We start from the raw sequence: 17,568 nt of genomic DNA, 5'->3' as shown, positions 1-17,568 counted from the left end.
TAGAATTCTTAATGTCCTTTCTTCTTCTACAAAATTGTAAAGAAAGATTATGACAAAAGGTTTTTTAAATACTTTTTTTTCTAGAAACAAATTACAACAAATTGATTCATGTTATTTTTTGATTATTTTTTTATTAATATTAATTTTTATAGAAAATAAGATAATTAGACATGATGTGACGAATACGATTACATTATGTCGTGTTGCGTATGGCATTCAATTTTCGTACGTATCTTAACGCTTTGAAAAGTACGAATATAAATACAGAGAAAGTAGGGTGTCGCGGCCATGCATTTTGTCGCGCGGGTCATGGAGTAATTAACCTGGCTCGACGATATCATTAATTCGTTTTGCATCGCGTGACAGACTCTCGGAGACTCATTACGTGATTATTAGTTATTTCCTCGCTGATTTTTTACAAAATGTGGTTCCGCAATTAGCAATCTTAGGTATAAGTAATTGGAGTATATTAAATTAATGTTAAGAATGAGAAAATGCGAAATTTGCCTTCAATATATTTAATTCCTTTAAGGAATTGTCTGCAATGTCTTAAATATCGAGAAATTTAATCTTTATTCCATCTTAGTCTTATTGCACAATTATATTACGTAATTATTTTCAAGAGATATTATTAGCATATTTTTTTATTTGATAAAGAAATGATAGCTGAAATATAATTAACGTGCTATAAATATACGGTTGACATTTTAAACGTTAGATACTTGGTACATAATTGTTGCTTGTAAAAATGCTCATGAAAGATTTTTACAACCATATAAGTTCAATTATGTAATTCTTTTCACTACCTTATAATTTCGTACTTTTGAACAAATTCTAATGCATTGTATAATAAATTGACAGTAGAATATTACGTTAAAAAGAAGACTGAATATTTTCCATGCATGCAAAAATTAATTTAAAAATTTTAATAAAACATAAAAGCTCCTTTTTTGTCTGAAACTTGACGTGGTTTCGATCGATCGTCAGCATTTGTCTTAAGGTTTTACTACCCCTATTTCTTTCAAGAGTGCTGTTTAAGCTGGTCGTTTCTGCTCTCGAAAGATTTCGACACGAAGACAACCCCGCGTAGTAGGTAAACGCGCACGCATTGCGGACGACAGCTGTCAAATAAATGTTAAAAAAAGCGCTAGCCGAGCGAAATTTCGAGTGGGACGTGAAGAAGAAGGGTGCGTGCCCACCCCTAGTGAAATACCCTTAGCCCGCGGGGCAAAAGGCTCTGCACAATTTTTCCAGAGTTCGCTCTCCCTGCAGCGGGCGGTCGATAAGTCACCACTAGACTAAACTTCGCGGCAAGGTCGTCAGCCTTGTCTCAAAAATGAGTTGGACGAATTCTTTTTCTATATTATCATTCAAAAATTATGTAAAAGCGTTTCTTATTCTTTCCACGAGAAAGTTTTATACTAATCTTGATTGTCACATGTGAATCAAATACCGCTTATTTGTGATAACGATTTATGTTTTTATAATTTTTATTTTATAAAAATTATTGAGGGAAATAAATTAATTTGTGAATTAAATTAATAATTATAGTCGACATAATATACAGATAGATATGCATATTGTTCCTTGTTGCACAAATAGATATCAAATTGAATTAGATATATCAGGCATAAAGCAGAATGTCGAATATACTTCTAAACTGCGATAATTGAGTCGTGTCAATAAGATTGTTTCTGATTTGTAAATCTGTAAACGCGCATCCAAATTTTCAAAATAAAAGCGTCAGGACGGTTCGTTACATTTATTCCGCAGCGTGGAATGCGTTTCGTCTTTCTGAATTTAACGAAGTAACGAAAGCTAAAAGTCCCTCGACAGAGCCTTGTGGCGCTAGATACTAAGGAAGGGTGGCGACACAGCGCTGAGGGGCAAATTTTCGAGGGTGGTTTCGCGCGTCAATGGTTTATTAAGAAGCACTTGTTTAAAGGCAGCCCCTTTCAGATCCGACAGCCAATTCGACCACGACGTTTGTGTCACTCGGATATATAAATGGATAGAACAGGCAGAGGTGGCTGGCTGGTTCGCTTCGGGCTGCGCGCAGGCGGAGGACGGTCGAATTCACCCCACAGCAATCCGTCGTGTCGCCGTAATTGAAGTTATTGCAATATTGTGTCCTGTCAGCCCCGCTATCCTCGCTATCGTCCTATTTTTCTCCACCTCGCGCGATTTGCTTTTCCACCTTCATTGTCTTGGCTACAGTGTCAAGTTTGCCAGATCGCATAACTCATCGTGAATAATTTTTCGTCGCTTCGCAAATGTGGCTTTAATAGACTGTAATTGACTCATTCAAATACTTTTGAAATTTGGATGGCATATTAAAGAGAATTAAAAAATTCTCTTTAGAAAGAAAAAATTCACTTTATGTCATTGATATGTGATATTATCACATATTTATTATCATATTTTAATTACACGAAATTTAAGCAGTTATTAAATAATTTTATGATCCATGATTCTTGTGAATTGTTGCTACAGTTTTAGTGCATTTATTGCATCAGATTTTATCGCTGTAAATTTGCGATATCGCGTAGTATTATCAGAAATCATGAAACGAAAGTTCTTTCTGAGAATGCTTTCAGTGCAAGTGCCTAAGGCGAAGTTAACTTTATCCTCGCTTAATCGCCTTTTCGATAGGTACGAGCCAATCCCTTTGTTCAGACAATATCTCCACACGCTACCCCCGCTAATGTATGCACCTCTATCTCACACTCCGGTCCTCGCGATGACTCCGGTACTCCTAACCCCATAGCCGCCACCACCCCATACAGAAAGCGACGGAGACGAGGGAGAGACCTCGTACTCGTTCGCCTTTATTGAATTTTGGGACCGTTCCAGTTGGAGAAGAGAAGTACTGCGATAGAGGAAACGAGAAACGCTCGTGTGCACGCGCGAAGAGAGACGAAGAGGGAAAAAGGGCTCTGGGATGGCCTGTGGGGTGCGAGTCAGAATTAATTCACATCCCGCTGCATTGCTTTTTACGATATAACTGCGGTTTGTTAGTCGTTATTCACGGTACGAATTCAATTTCACGTCCGGCTCGCCAGCTAGACATAGAAGCAGCAAGCTTTCCGATGCTGTCTCGTGTTCTATGAGAAACTTGCATTCGCCACATGTAATAATAAGCATCAATGAAAAAGAAATGAAAATATTTTGAAAACTTAAATTCAAATAATGAATGAGATTATTATAAATAATTATGTTCATAAAGAAAAAGAATTTTCGAAATGTATGAATTTGGAAAGTGTAAATTTTTGATAGTACATATATAAAAAATATTTTTGACATAAAAATGTTTTTATAAATAGATTATTTAAGAAGAATGACTCAATTTAAATAAATATCGATTCTAAATTTTATTTTTTACACAAAATATAATTTTTTGGTGTATATCTTGTAACGATTTATGATATATCGATTGTTTGGAAAAATATGAGCGAAAAGTTCTCGATCGTAAGACATGTTCCGGTTAACACGTGGTCCTGTGCGCCACGTGGGAGCGCTGTGAGTGAAAAATCGAATGGCGGCAAGCGCGTTACCCATTTTACGTTACGTTAAATTGCTCGTTGGAACGCTGGCGAATGCTTTTCGACCGGTTACGGATGGTGCGATAAAGCACACCGACTAACGCGAGATACGACCAATTAGCTTGTGTGCCAAGTATACGATTTAAGCGGGTTGTCGGAACCCCGGAGGCATTGCCAAACGACGATTTAAGCCGACATCTTGTGGCAAAGAATGGGATATATCGCGTGTGTATATATTGTCTGTCGCAGATAATAATTTATGGTATCATTTATCTATTCTGCATCTTAAAGAGTTATTTCTTTATTTTATCTTAGTTTTTCTGTAGTAAGATAAATTGTAGAATGATATGATTTAAAAATTTTTTTTATAAATGTTGAATGATACATCTTGTTTTATCATTGGAGAATATTAATAATCTTTTTCTGCTAGTAGTTGTTTAATAAACTACGATTACAGAATTTATAAATAAGTAATATTGTACACTTACCTCACGCGATTATTATCGGTGTCCAAGCAATGTCTTCTTAGATTTTTTTTATCCTTTTTCATCCTCTTCTTTCTCTTTTTTTTCTAAGAATCGTCTACCATTTCTCCTTTTCCACATCCCTTCCAATCACAGTTGAGATCCCCACCACTCATCATAGAAATCCCTGCGGTCAGGAAGGGAAGGGGCACGGACTACCACGTGATCCATGTGACCGCACGAGACACGCAACGATATATTGTCACACGCGATGCGTCCAGCCACTTTCTTTCGTTTACCGTCCCGCCATTTTATCTCGATCCGCTCGATTCATGGTATCTCCTCTTCGTTGAATCTCCGCTCTTTTGTTACTCCTTTTTTTCGTATCCCATGGAAAACGAACGGCGAACACGTGTAGCGAATTTTCTCCGCTCTTTGACCTCTGTTTCCCTCTCTCTGTGTCGCTCTCTACCTCTCTTAAACCTTCTCTGCCTCTCTATATTTTTTTTGTTTCTCTTCCCCCTCTTGTTGTTCTCGCGGCTGCTGCCGAGAAGCGTGCTTTGCCAGCGACTACTATCTGCCGCGTAGCGAGTCGACCGCGGGACTTTGGTATACTGGGAGTATGGTAAGTAGATACACCCCTGCCACCGCCACCCCCTCCCCCCGTCTCCTCAGGGAACCCATGCGTTCCCCCGCTGCCTCCCGCCAGGCCTCGCCGTCGGCCTCCCCCGTTCACCGATCTCCCGCCGTCGCAGTTGCTACCGCGTTGTCCTCTCACCACTCTCCGGCGAACCGTGCTTTGCCGCCCCTCTCGCACCGCCTCCACGTTTCGCTCGCGAGGCTCCAGGGACGTATCCACCGATTTATCAGAATTCCGCTTTTTTATGGACCTGCTAGACAAATCTCGATGTCTCGTAACGACAATCCCGTTGCATCTCAAACAAATGGGTCGATCTTCTCTTAACTGATATAAAGATATGAAGATATGATCATATGTCAACACTAATATTCTAGAATATTTTGATGCTCAATCTGATATTAATTTTAATAAATATGTAAATGATGAATAAAATAAACAATAATAAGTAATAATACAATTAACTTTATCTTGGACTTTCTGATCAAATATTTTACCGTCTAATTTCACTTGAGAGATTTAAGTTTTTATAATGTCATGTAGTGTGTAATCTTCGTGGATATATTTATACATATAATGTATACACTTTTTCATCTTTAGTTGGACAATGTCTATGAAAAACACAGATAGAGAGAAAATTCCACAAGGTATCACTGGTATTACCAAAATAACATCGATCGATTTTTTTGGCATCGATAAATAGCTGAATGAATTCGGGTACGATGAGGGAAAGCGCACGGTCCTGAACGATCGCCACCACTACCGTGCACTGGCAAACGTATAAAAGACAGCGTTTGCATGCTAACATATCTATTATAATGGCGACGTTGTGCCTCTTTCTCATACACGCCGATACGCACGCTCCGTCGCCGTCGCACTTATCTTCTCCTCCCTCTCGTTCGTTTCTCTGTGATGCATTCCATCTCACTTCACCGCGCGCATAAATTACCTTGCTTTCAAATGTAAAAGTATGAATGAGATAAAGTTCCCCGATCGTCTTTCGTCCCATCGACGCAATCGCTCTCACTCTCTTTTTTTTTCCTTACGTCTCTATGTTACTTATCTTCAAGAACTGATTACATGCATTACCACTAGATCGATCATAATAGAAATTTATTTTGTACCCTTATTTGTAATACCTGTATCTTTTTTTTTTCTAAAATAATCGTGCGCATTACGATCAACATGATACGTTGGTCTTGAACCATAAATGATCTATAAATTGAGATTTAGAGTTCGCATTGTCAGATAATCATGAAACTCGAATTTTCATTTTCTGATAAACTTACATGATTTATATTTAGTCTGATGGTAACGTAAAAGTTATGTTTTTCTAGCTATGCTTAATCACTAGATTAATGATTTTGTAGTGGTTAACTTTAAAAATTATTATTACAAAATCAGTTTTTACATTATCATAATTAACACAATTTTTACATTATCATCAGGTTAAATCTAACCATAAATAAATTAGAAAGTGAATCCTCCTTCCCTCCCCGGGTCTGAAAAATGCAACAATCCAGATAGCATATTCTAGATTAAAATCTGTTAATGTTCAAAACTGTCAAGTGTTTTTGGAAATATTTAAAAACAAGTTTTATTTTAATAGTAATAGTCATACTCACGTAATTTTAGAAAGATTTTATTAAGTAATTATATGAAATACAAAAAAAATTTATTGAAAAACGAAATGTGATTATTGTTATAGACTTTGAAGATGTTGGGAAATATTCAGGAACTATGCAAGTAAATAAAAGTCGACGCATGTTATTCTAATAGGTATGCGAGCCGCGTTCCATAATCTAAATCTCCCTCTACGATATTCATTTATAGAATAATAATAATAATTCCGGAGCCAACGAGGTTTCGCTAATGTCGTCACGTTAGATAGTTACAGTCATCCGGTCTCGTAATAAAAGGGTTGATGCGTGCGCGTCATCCGCACCGAAGACTAATCCCTTCGTCCAAGATTCGTCATAAGCCACGGATCAATGAGGCGTAGCACGGTTTCTCGCTAAACAATCGTTGCTCATTCTCGCATTATTTAAATCAACGGCGAAATAAAATTTCAAAGAATTATTTGATAAGTTATCGCGTTTAATTGACATTTCCTTATGCAAGGTAGTTACGGGCAACAAAAGATAACGCTTCTGTCAACATACGTATGTCCGTTTATGTTAATCAGGCAATGTGACGTCACTGACAACCCTAGCAACGCGCAATATCAACCCCTAACTTCGCAAGTAACAAAACGTATACGCAGAGCGTATCATCGTAACGATCCCTCTCCCCACCGACTCCGCTTTTCTCCTATCCTCCTGTATACCCTTTGTCGACGTTAACCCAAAGTGAATAGTCCTACACCGCCCGTTGCAGGCATGGGTTTTAACTTCGGGGTGACTTACTCCGAGCGTTATCTATTTTGACAGCGCGGTACGCCCGCGGTCTGTCGTGGGGTCGTTGTAGAAGGGCGTCGCGGTAATTGTGTTTTAACTACGCTCTACATCGTCGCGATAGCCCGTCCATTGTTTCAAACTGTCGTAAAATATTCTTTGATGCGCGTTGTTGCGTCATTAGGAAATGACTAAAATAGTCTCGTATTCTCCAAGAAATAATTCCTATATCGGAAAACACTGCATAATTTTGCATCGCTATAACTAAATTACTTTGAGATAATAAAGAATGATAGATCATCCATTTTATTTCATTACGATACTGTCGTTCCTGCGCCAGAATGCCTAACTTGCAAATTAACGATAAACAGCGTGCACGATACCTATATGCCAACCGCCATTTGCGTCGATTTTATAAAACTACGGTGTATAAGCTATATAGGAAACATGGGCGGATCCTATACAATATGGCATTCAATTTGCGACGGATTCGCTGTCTGGCAACGCAAACAACCGCTATTGGGTTTCATTTAATGAACCGAGCCAGAGCCTTCGGAAGCATTTTTGTGCTGTGGGCTCGGTTTAAATTGAACGTCCTCCCCTTTCTCTTTCCGTTGCCTATCTTCGCTCATTTTATATCTACTTCCTGCGACTTACGCCTCGATGGCTCGATTTGATACAGGAAGCTGCTACCGTTTTATCGACAATCAAGACGTGTTTGTAGAATTAAATTATGATATAGAAGATCAAAGTAATAAGCGAAGAAAAAATTAATTTTGGCTTTAATATGAAATGTTTTTTTTTCAGGAGGATTATATTATCCTTTTTTCTTTTTCCGTCGCGAATAAAGATTATTTTTCGACAGGTTGCGTTTCTACAAACACACATCAGACCGGACACACCAAGAAAATTCAGGCCTCGTTAAAAATATTACGGCTTATAAGACAATCCTCTTAAAAGTGCTGCGGGTGTGTGGAAGTGCGGGGGAGTGTAGGGATCGAGGGGATAGGGACAGGGAGATAGAAAGAAGAGAGTGAGAAGCCGGCACCGGTATCGGCGCCGTATCGTTCCACCGTGCAAGTGTCCGGTAAGGTAAGCGGATCTACGATAATCCGGATTACGTATTTGCCTGGTTCTCTGCCTCCTGCCATCTCGATCTCACGCCAGTCGGAGCCAAAGACGTATTTGCCTCGTGGCATCGCACCGTCTGCCGTTTGTAATCTGTTTAACGCTTTACGAATGGCAGCCGGTCGTTTCGCGAAGCCACGAAAACGCGTGTAGCGTACGTATATCGACCGTGTACATAGATATATTATTATCACGATGTGTATAACTGCAGTTATAATAAAAACACTACGAATATTTTGATTTCTTTTTCGTTGATTACGAGACTCTCTTGGATACGTAGCTTGCGGTTATTATAAAACGCATGTTCTTGACTCAGGAAATGATTTATTATAGGTATCTCGGTGATATTGTCGTAATGTTTATGTCGTTATAATTTTTATGTTTAAGGAAAAAGGATTATAAAAAAGTATAAGGGATTATAATTTGGAAATTTTACTTATTATATTCTGCAGTCACTTAAGTTGTGCAAATAAGAGAATAAAATTCAAATAATATTTGATATATATATATTAAGTGTTGGAATTAATTCGTAGCGTTTTTTAATGAAAGAATGTTATTTATTTCACATGAGCATTAAAAAATACATTAATGAAAGTACTTCCCATCACTTGTAAAACGCTACGAATTAATTCCAACACCTAATATATATATATATATATATATATATATATATATATATATATAAGTGATAAATATAAGGAAATGATTTATTTATAATTACAATTACAAATTTTTATCTACAGAATTTAAAATTTTAGAGTTTTGCTTAAACGTCAAATTTAAATATTTTCTACTCTTGTTCACCATGTTCTCGTTTCTGTTAAATGGTATTGGAGCATTGGCGCATGACTACAAAGAGAAACGTAATTTTTAACCGGATTGCACATTCATGTCTCTTCTTCGCGGACGCGCGCGTCTCAACATCGATCGGTTGCGATCTTTAAATAGCGCCATTAACGATTGCGTGCACAGGCTGAGGGGGTCGCGATCAAATGAATATGATGAAAGAGTGGCGGCATTAGGCGAACGTGCCGTGCATACTGATTTGCGGCTGATTGATTGGACCCCTTTCCACTCGACAACGCTGCGCCACCGCGGCTCGACCCCCGCCCCCTCGATTCCACCCCATGAGTGAACCAACATCGTTGATAATATCAAACGAACGGCTCGTCGATGACGAATAGAAATTAATAATCGTGAAATAAAACTGTCAGACGTATCAGCTTTTAATAAAAAAAAGTATTATAAGAAGAACTTTTTATTCTTAATCATTTTATTATTTAAAATTGAATGCTAATTTCTCAGATATTCTGACATAATGTATCGCAAGATAAAATAGGATTGCTAATAGAGATAGTACATCATTAAAGTAAAACGAAGATCATAAAATGCTAATGTTTAAGGAAGCAATCAACAAGCGACCATTTCACTATAACGCTTCATTATCGAATGAATCATCCGCGGATGTTAAATAGAAGTCGCTGTCATTGCTTCGAAGCTGCGTCAGCGTACGGACTAGTAATTTTCAAAATTAGTCAAATGGACGCGATGCGTTGCGTGGGGTTTTGCAGAAGAAAGTGGAGAGAACGCGAGCGGACGATTATGCGAGTTAATCCCCGGCTACGACGGCAACTTGTCATGCGGAAGTCGGATTTGGTGGAAAAGCGTGAGGTATTTCGTCAGCAACGACGGTTGGCTGGTGGTGGTTTGGTTCATCTTCATTGTCTCATGGTCGGGTTATGCGAACTGTTGGGCTGTAACGTAATTGTTTTTGACGCTGTAATTTTACAGTGTCGTGCGTACACACACGCATCGGCGGCACGTGGGCATATCAGGCACATCCGCGGCGCGAAGTGTCGTGATAACTGCCGTGCTTTTCCACCTCCTCCCTGCGACCTGAGCCAGTTCTTTTGCTTTTTGGACGTCATTCCATGGTGCACGACAGGCTTCCACCATCGCGGTCGGAAGCCATCTGCCAAGTCGCACGTCCTTTCCATCACGTCGACCAGGAACACCTCGAGGTGTTCCAACCAACGTCTTGTCTTGACGTTTTCTCTCCGCAATCATCTTCCGAGAGCCGTCTCCACGTCTCGATGGAAGAGTCATGGTAGTTTCGAGATTGCCAAACGCGGAATTTACTTCGCTCCCTGGTTTAATCGTTCTTGGAAAGTCGTCCCTAAATATAAGCGGCAGCATGAGATCTACATGCATATATCAGAAGGGCTTATTCCATCGCGTATGTCGCGAAGAATTTGTTAATTTGTGTTGTGCGATTTCTTCAAATTAAAATAAATATATTGTAAAAGTGTATGTGTGTATATAAAATGTTACAAATATATATACTATAAATTGAATCTACTGTATAAAATTTATGATGCTGAATATAACGAACGTTTAATACGAATTTCAAGAATGTCCAGAAGGTGTGGTGATTAATTACGATAATAATTTAAATCACTCAGACGTCCGTTAACGTGCGCTTCGCTAGTTTACTCTAGTTAAAAAGATTATTCAGTCCGATAATCGACGCATGTCGCGTTGACAACGTCATCGGAGCGAAATATGCGATCTCTTTAAAAACGCGTTACTCGTGCTTATGCGAGAGAACGAGAGAAGGTAGAAGCAACAGCAGCAACACAGCGGCGCAGCAGCCACAGAAGAAGAAGAAGAAGAAGAAGAAGAAGAAGAAGAAGAAGAAGAAGAAGATGAAGAACGAAGAACAGAAGATAAGAACAGGGGATAGAGAAGGTAAAGACGAGATGAGAGGGGCGTAGTAGTACACGTTGCAGGAGAAGCTGCACCGCCCGAAGGAAAGAAAGCGGTTCGAGTACTCTCCATCTCTGTTCTTTCTTCAACCTCTCCATCTTGTTTCTATCTCTTTTGCTCCCACCATACCTATCACGCATACATGCATGCGTGCGTACACGCGTACGACGAACATGGTGTGGTCATCACCCTCGCGATTTAGAACGTAACTTTGCCTGGGCAATGAATGCGAAAAAGCGAAGGGAGCTCATCGGTGCATTTTAAGAGCACCTCGTAATATGAAAGGCGCCCGCGCTGTCTCCTGATATCGCGAATCCTTCCGGCTGCGGAGGACCCAGATTGAATTGCGCGGTCTCGTAGGAATAGCTGAGAGCTACCACCAAGATCCGAGTTGCGAACGGCATGACCAGCGCCCTCCTTCGAATCGAAGAATGCTTCGGAACCGGCCGCATACCAAAAAGAAAGTATTTCGCGTGGTTACGATGCTTGCGGCTATGTTTCATCTGAACGAATGACCAGAGCGTCATTCATGATTACTATTTTTGTCGCATCCTTGTCCCTCTCTCCCTCCTTTAGTACCTTTTGTTATTAACTATCAAAAACGGCATTTGTTCGGCTCTGCTTATATTCATTAGCCATCGAGTTCCCGTACGTTCCTCTATTTGACTTGAGTTGAGATATTGGTGCGAATACTTGGAAAGAAACAAATGATCCATAATAGATTTGATTACATGTTAAATAATGATTCGCGATGAAATAGTTTTGGATTTGAAGAGACATTCTCAACATATTTCTTTTAATCTTTTTGATGACAATAAAGAGTTGTAACTTCTGGCATTTTTCTGATATTTTATCTATTAATCGCGCGAGTCGACACAGATATATTCGAGCAGTATATGCATACTAAAAGTTTTGTAGTTGTCCTTACGATGGTGTATACGCGTACGTACACGATAGAGGCAGCGAGTGGCAGCGGTGGTAGCATCGAAGTCAGCATCAGCGTCAGCGGGCCCCGCGGGCAACGTAAGATGGGTCCCGCGAAGCGGCGTGGCGTGGCGTGGCCTGGCCTGGTGTGGCGTGCCTGCTGTGCCATGCAGCTCGATGCGGCGTACACGCTGTTCATGTTTCGCAGCGATCTGTAACGCGTATGCGTTCGTACGTGTAGTATATATCGACATGTATCCCATGTATATGGCGCACAGCGTCGCGGTAGCCGCCTCGAAGAGATGGGATTGCGCGATAGGCCGCGTGTCGAAAATAGAAATATAATCTGATAGGCTCATTGTGCCCCGAGCTATTCAGTGCTATCTGCTAGCACTACCGACGAATCAGCTACCACCATACCAGTCATTGTCTTTCGCTGCATCTCTTTCTCTTTTTTTCCTCTCTTTTTGTCGTTCTCTCTCATGTCTTCAATCATCTTTCTCTTATCAACAGGTACTTCACAATTTCTGTTGAATCACATTGTCTTCGACCATGAAATTGTCCCTAAATATTTTTTTGTAACCCGAATGAAATTGTAACCTTATAGATTGTTATTATAATCGATGAGATCTATCATAAAAATTTTAATTATGGTGTACCAATGATTATATAGTAACTCGCTGGTAATTTTTCGAAAGAAAACGAAGAAGAAAAATGATCGGCAGCGCGATGATAAGATGAGCGGCGATTTTACAAAGATTGAAGTATTTGGAGGGAAATCCTCAATTTGCGGGCGTGAGAGAAAAAAATGCTATTCGGCAAACCTTCCGCGACCCAACCGTGAGATTAGGCCGTAAACTACGGCATAGTGGGAGCGTGACCAATGGCATCGTGATCGTAAAGAAATTAGAGGGGCAGTAATGGTTTCCGGGTACGGTGCCTTCCGGTCGGCATACATCTTCTCCACGACCAGTCCGCGGATATGCGTCCGCTATATCAGGTTAGCCTGCTGACCCTTCGCGGTAACGACGGCGGAAGGGCAGCATTTGTCTATGTCTAGCGGCCGTTTTCTTTCGACCAATCGATTCTGACGTGCCGTAAGGAGAATCGATCAGCATGTCCGAGCGATTCAGTCAGCAGTTTGCTTGAAACACCAATTAATTAAAATTGGAAATTAATTAATCGTTTCTCTCGCGATGCGTTAATATCAAGATCGAAGTTAAGATTTTATCTCGATCTCTTATAGAGCCCTTGAGGCCGCGTGTCGTGTTGCAATTAAAATGTCACGTCAGATAAAGAGATATAAGTATGCCGATTAATTACGGCATTTTCTAATAATTGGCAGAGTTGGATAATAACGAGTATTATAAGATTCGTCTGCTTCGACATACGTGCGAACAGATATGATTATACTTATCCTTCTTTCAATTTGAGAACAGAAGACATGTTATTCGAATAATTCTCAACGGTTTAATCGATTCGATAGCGACACGAGAAGTATTACTAACTGTCAACTGATCCAGCGTACGTGATCGTTTAGAATTTTCGTTTTTACGTCGATGTGACGGAGTAGCGCGCCGTTCGCTCGTTGGAAATGTGCGAATGCACAAACAGAGATGCAATCAGTGGCGCGACTGTATCGAGTGCGAACATGGCCCCATGCGTATCAATATGTTTTGTTGTATCCTGCTGACATGTGCATTGTCAAGGGAACAAACGTGCATCAACATACGCCGGCATTCGTTGTAACGATTGCCTTTCAATCGGCCCTTGATTCCTTACCTTGTCGCTGCGAGAATAACGAATTAACAGCATAACAGGCTTATTTGTATGTTAGCCAACGACGCGTGTTAAAGGGCGACATACTCTCGTTACCTCGTTCTGACCTCCTTCGGGAAACTTTGACGTTTCACGAAGGAAGGCTGAATGTCAAACGATATGACGCAAATACGCTTAAGCTTTTATTACTTAAGCTTTTATCAAATATTTTCTTACATTGATACATTTTGGAAGCGGAAATGTATGCAAAAAGAATAAAATTTTGAGATCTTGAAGAATCTGTGACGTTTCACCTTTCTGTAATTGTAATCGCGTAATTCTTTGCGAATCTCACGCGACTCAGGTGATGGCGAGAAATCGGAGTGCTAGATGTTTGTACGGTGTATGACCGGAAACGGAAATGATCAGAGCGAGAGAGTGGTGGAAGTAGCGCGTTTCCTCCCTCTCCCCACTGTCCGCAGAACGGTTCGTTGTTAGTTCGTTCGTTCGTTCATTCGTTCGTCGTTGTGGATGCGCAATTGCGAGCGGAACGCGAAATGGAACGGGAGTTCCCCGGCTTGGCTGGCCGGCCGGTCAGCCCGTGTGCGCACTGATTGATCAACATTGTTGCCGAATTAGACTCCAGCGAGATGGGCATATTGATTGGCAATCAGTGTCGCCCGGCCACAACGAAGCCTGTCCGTCCGGGAAACGGTTTGCTAACGCAAACACCGTCGCACCTGGATCACCGCGCTGTCGTTTTTTTTTTTTCGTAAAAATACTGTCGCCGGCGTTCTACCAACATGTTTGACGTCGACATCCACCACTTTTGCCATGTCGAGCTCTTCGTTATCGCGGGATTGATTCTGCGCAGATGTAATGCTGCCAAAAATTGCGCGATATTAATGATTAAGTGTCCGTTTACTTTTTAATTTGTCAAGTCACACTGACAACAATATGTCGGCAGTTACAAGTATCTAATACTGTCGATACATTTTATTTATAATATATAACATATACATTTGAAATATATAGCTATGTATGTGTTATGGATAACTCTTACAAAATCTAATTTAATTTTGAAAATTATTCATTTTGAGTATTTGAGTCATTTTGAGTCATTTTGAGTAAAAGCCTTGAACAAGTGTTTATAATATTTAAAATAAATAATTAATCACTACCTTCTAGTATTAAATTTCCGTAAGGAAAGTGGGTTACCAAGAAACATAAAATGATTTGTGCTCCTCATGTACTCTGGTTTTCCGCTCACAATTACTATAAGCTGCAAATTCTGAGAATTCTGTATTTCGCTCTTAGGACCGCATGGGATTGCCGACCTTTCGACGCTCCCAAGATTGTTGCTATACATTTCACCATAAAATCACCCTCGCGAAATCATCGTCAGCGAAGAGTGGCGAAAAAGAAGTCGCGCGAAGCTACCGCGATCCCTAGCGTAATGTCTTCCCGATCAATGACGATCCCTGTAGTTGGCGGGCCGGAAAATCGGCATCAGTCAATCAGCGCGTGTACAGACCAGAAAATGATCGAAGTCGCGAGTCAAAACGTGAACATTTCTTGTCCATTTGGACGGTCGTAGACGCACCTGAGCGAGAAACAACGTGCGAATGCCTCATGACCTACGAGCGTAACGTGGAATGCTGCGTAACTTTCGAAGCCGAAGCATTTTCATCGATGCGCTCGCGCGCTCCTTTTTACGATCCTTGGAATACGACTGTTTTGCGCCGCGAAGTAGCCCAATGCGGAAGACGTAGGAGCTATTTTAAGAATATTACACTCGCAGGCGTGATAACATGAAATGACATGCATTGTAAAAACAATTTTTTATTCTCCACACAGAATTCAGAACTCTAAAAAAAAATATAATAAATTGCGATTATCGCATCACATTTTTCTATGCAAGAATTATGTAAACGATGAACCATTTTTTTTATCTGTGAGCTAAGTTGAGAATTTGACAAACGTTTGGTTTAAAATTATTTTATCTATTATTGTATCTATGCTAAATAAGATATATAAAAAAAAAATAATTATTGAAGAATAAATACATAGAAAATAATAATTAATTGAAACAAAGAGTTATAAATATTTTTTACTATAAATACTTTTTTATTATGAATAATGGAGTAATATGCTAGTTGATATATTCGATCTACTATACCTACATCAGCAAGAGAGAGAAAGCTGTTTGTGGTTCATGATATTAGAAACCTCGACGATGGCGCGTTTATGAGTCGCGCATGACCACCGACAATACTTAGCGGTAAGCCATTCGGCGTGCAACGTGCGTATCTTTTCTTGTGGAGGAAAGCGTTAGTCGGGAGTCTCACCGTGTGCTACAACTGTATAGATCACGCACGTCGCAAAAATCGTCTCTCTGTTTCCAAATACTCATCTAACAAACGCGACTCGACAATAACTTCTAGGAGAAATTTCTATTATGCAACCTTTGATTTGGGTGAAGATAAATACCGCATAAACAGAATTGGATAGCACTCATATTATATCAAACATGTTTTACATATATATTTGTATATTCTAATGGAAAAACTTTTATTTGTGTTTTACATTTTTCCTGTATGAATCGTAATAAAAAAGAGAATTATCATACATTTTTTTTTTAAATAAAAAGATTTCCCGATTATTATGCAATAAAGAATGTTTCTATACGTAATACCGGACAACTATTAAGTTTGCCTCCTATCAGCTCTCAGATCGTTATTCCTTGAGAACTCAATCAGAGGCCCATCTTTGCCAACTCACCGCATGAATTGTGGTCCATACTCGAGAACGGTTAATGCCGGTCGACCTCCTTTTAGAGAATACCATGGCAATGGGCGTAGGTTCGGACAGATTAAGATCGAACGATCCTGCGGTCGATCCCGCGAAAGAACCTAAGCACAAGCGATTCTCGCGGCGCGCCCTCCCAACGTTTATCCTGGTAAGCCTTCCTCTCGGCCAGATAAGCCTTTGGATTCGACCCCCGAGGTTGATCACCGATAGCCCATGGCCCTAACATACTCCAACTAGCTAGCACCCAATTCCAAATCCTCTGGCACTCTCTTGAACAAAACTGACTGATGCCGGCGGCAAAAGGTTCTATTGCGAGAGAGAGCATCTTTGCTCCCTTTTTCTCCTTTTTATAACCTGTTAAATGAACTTCCCGTGCTCTTTTATATCGTCCAGGTTGACTCGTCGATTTACTCTCTCTTTCTTTTCTACCAATTTACAAGTGACTTGTTTCGCTTTGGATAGAAAATCTGTGAATCGAGCCTGTGCGGGATTCTTGTTACAATTGCATTAAGCAATATATCCGTGGCTATAATTATAAGATACAGAAATAGATATGAGCGAGAAAAAATTTTGAGTTATCCAAATGTAATATACATATAATAACTTTCTTATATAATAAATCTACTTTCTAAAAAAATATTAAAATTAGAAATTAATGTATATAATTTGTGTATGTGTACTAAAATATAAAATGTAAAATATAAATATGAAATTGTAAATTTGGAAATTAAATATGTGTAATTTATAAGTCATAGATTGTTCTCCACGAAAAGCATAAATGTATGAAAGAATAATTTCTTATTTGTTTTAAAAGCAGTTAATATTCATTATAACTGTAAAGTATCATTCCAAGCAAATCTACTTAGGAATATCCGTAGTGCTTGTATGTGTATGAATGTATGTGTCTCAGAACGTTTCATAAAAGTGTAAAAATATCAAGTATCATAAGTACGTGTTATCTCGCATGAATTTCTCGGTGGACTATTATTTATCAGACGTATCCTTTTACCTTGGCTTTGTTTATTTTGTTAATTAATTCGCTTTATATTGTATACGAGTTGCATGAAAAATATTTCTCGCTAAGCTACAAAGCGAGCGTACACAAAGAGTGTTTTCACGATGGGGACGTTACGCTTTTTAGGGCA

The 17,568-nt window shown here is 39.6% G+C and overlaps 2 long non-coding RNA genes across 2 annotated transcripts in view; both read right to left on the bottom strand.

Annotated features, from left to right (window-relative positions):
- Positions 1 to 4,683, bottom strand: part of LOC147908589 (uncharacterized) — a 42,029-nt gene extending 37,346 nt beyond the window's left edge. Inside the window, exon 1 of the long non-coding RNA XR_015546077.1 lies at positions 4,031 to 4,683. This is a non-coding gene — a long non-coding RNA (uncharacterized LOC147908589). The remainder of the gene's footprint in view (positions 1 to 4,030) is intronic.
- The window catches only part of LOC147908588 (uncharacterized), a 198,818-nt gene that overhangs the window by 151,698 nt on the left and 29,552 nt on the right, over positions 1 to 17,568 (bottom strand). The window lies entirely within an intron of this gene.

Source organism: Acromyrmex echinatior, chromosome 9 (genome assembly GCF_024713525.1).
Source record: "Acromyrmex echinatior isolate Ae372 chromosome 9, ASM2471352v2, whole genome shotgun sequence".
Lineage (NCBI taxonomy): Eukaryota > Metazoa > Arthropoda > Insecta > Hymenoptera > Formicidae > Acromyrmex > Acromyrmex echinatior.
The sequence above is the reverse complement of the archived record's forward strand: the minus strand, read 5'-3'. Positions and strand labels throughout refer to the sequence as shown.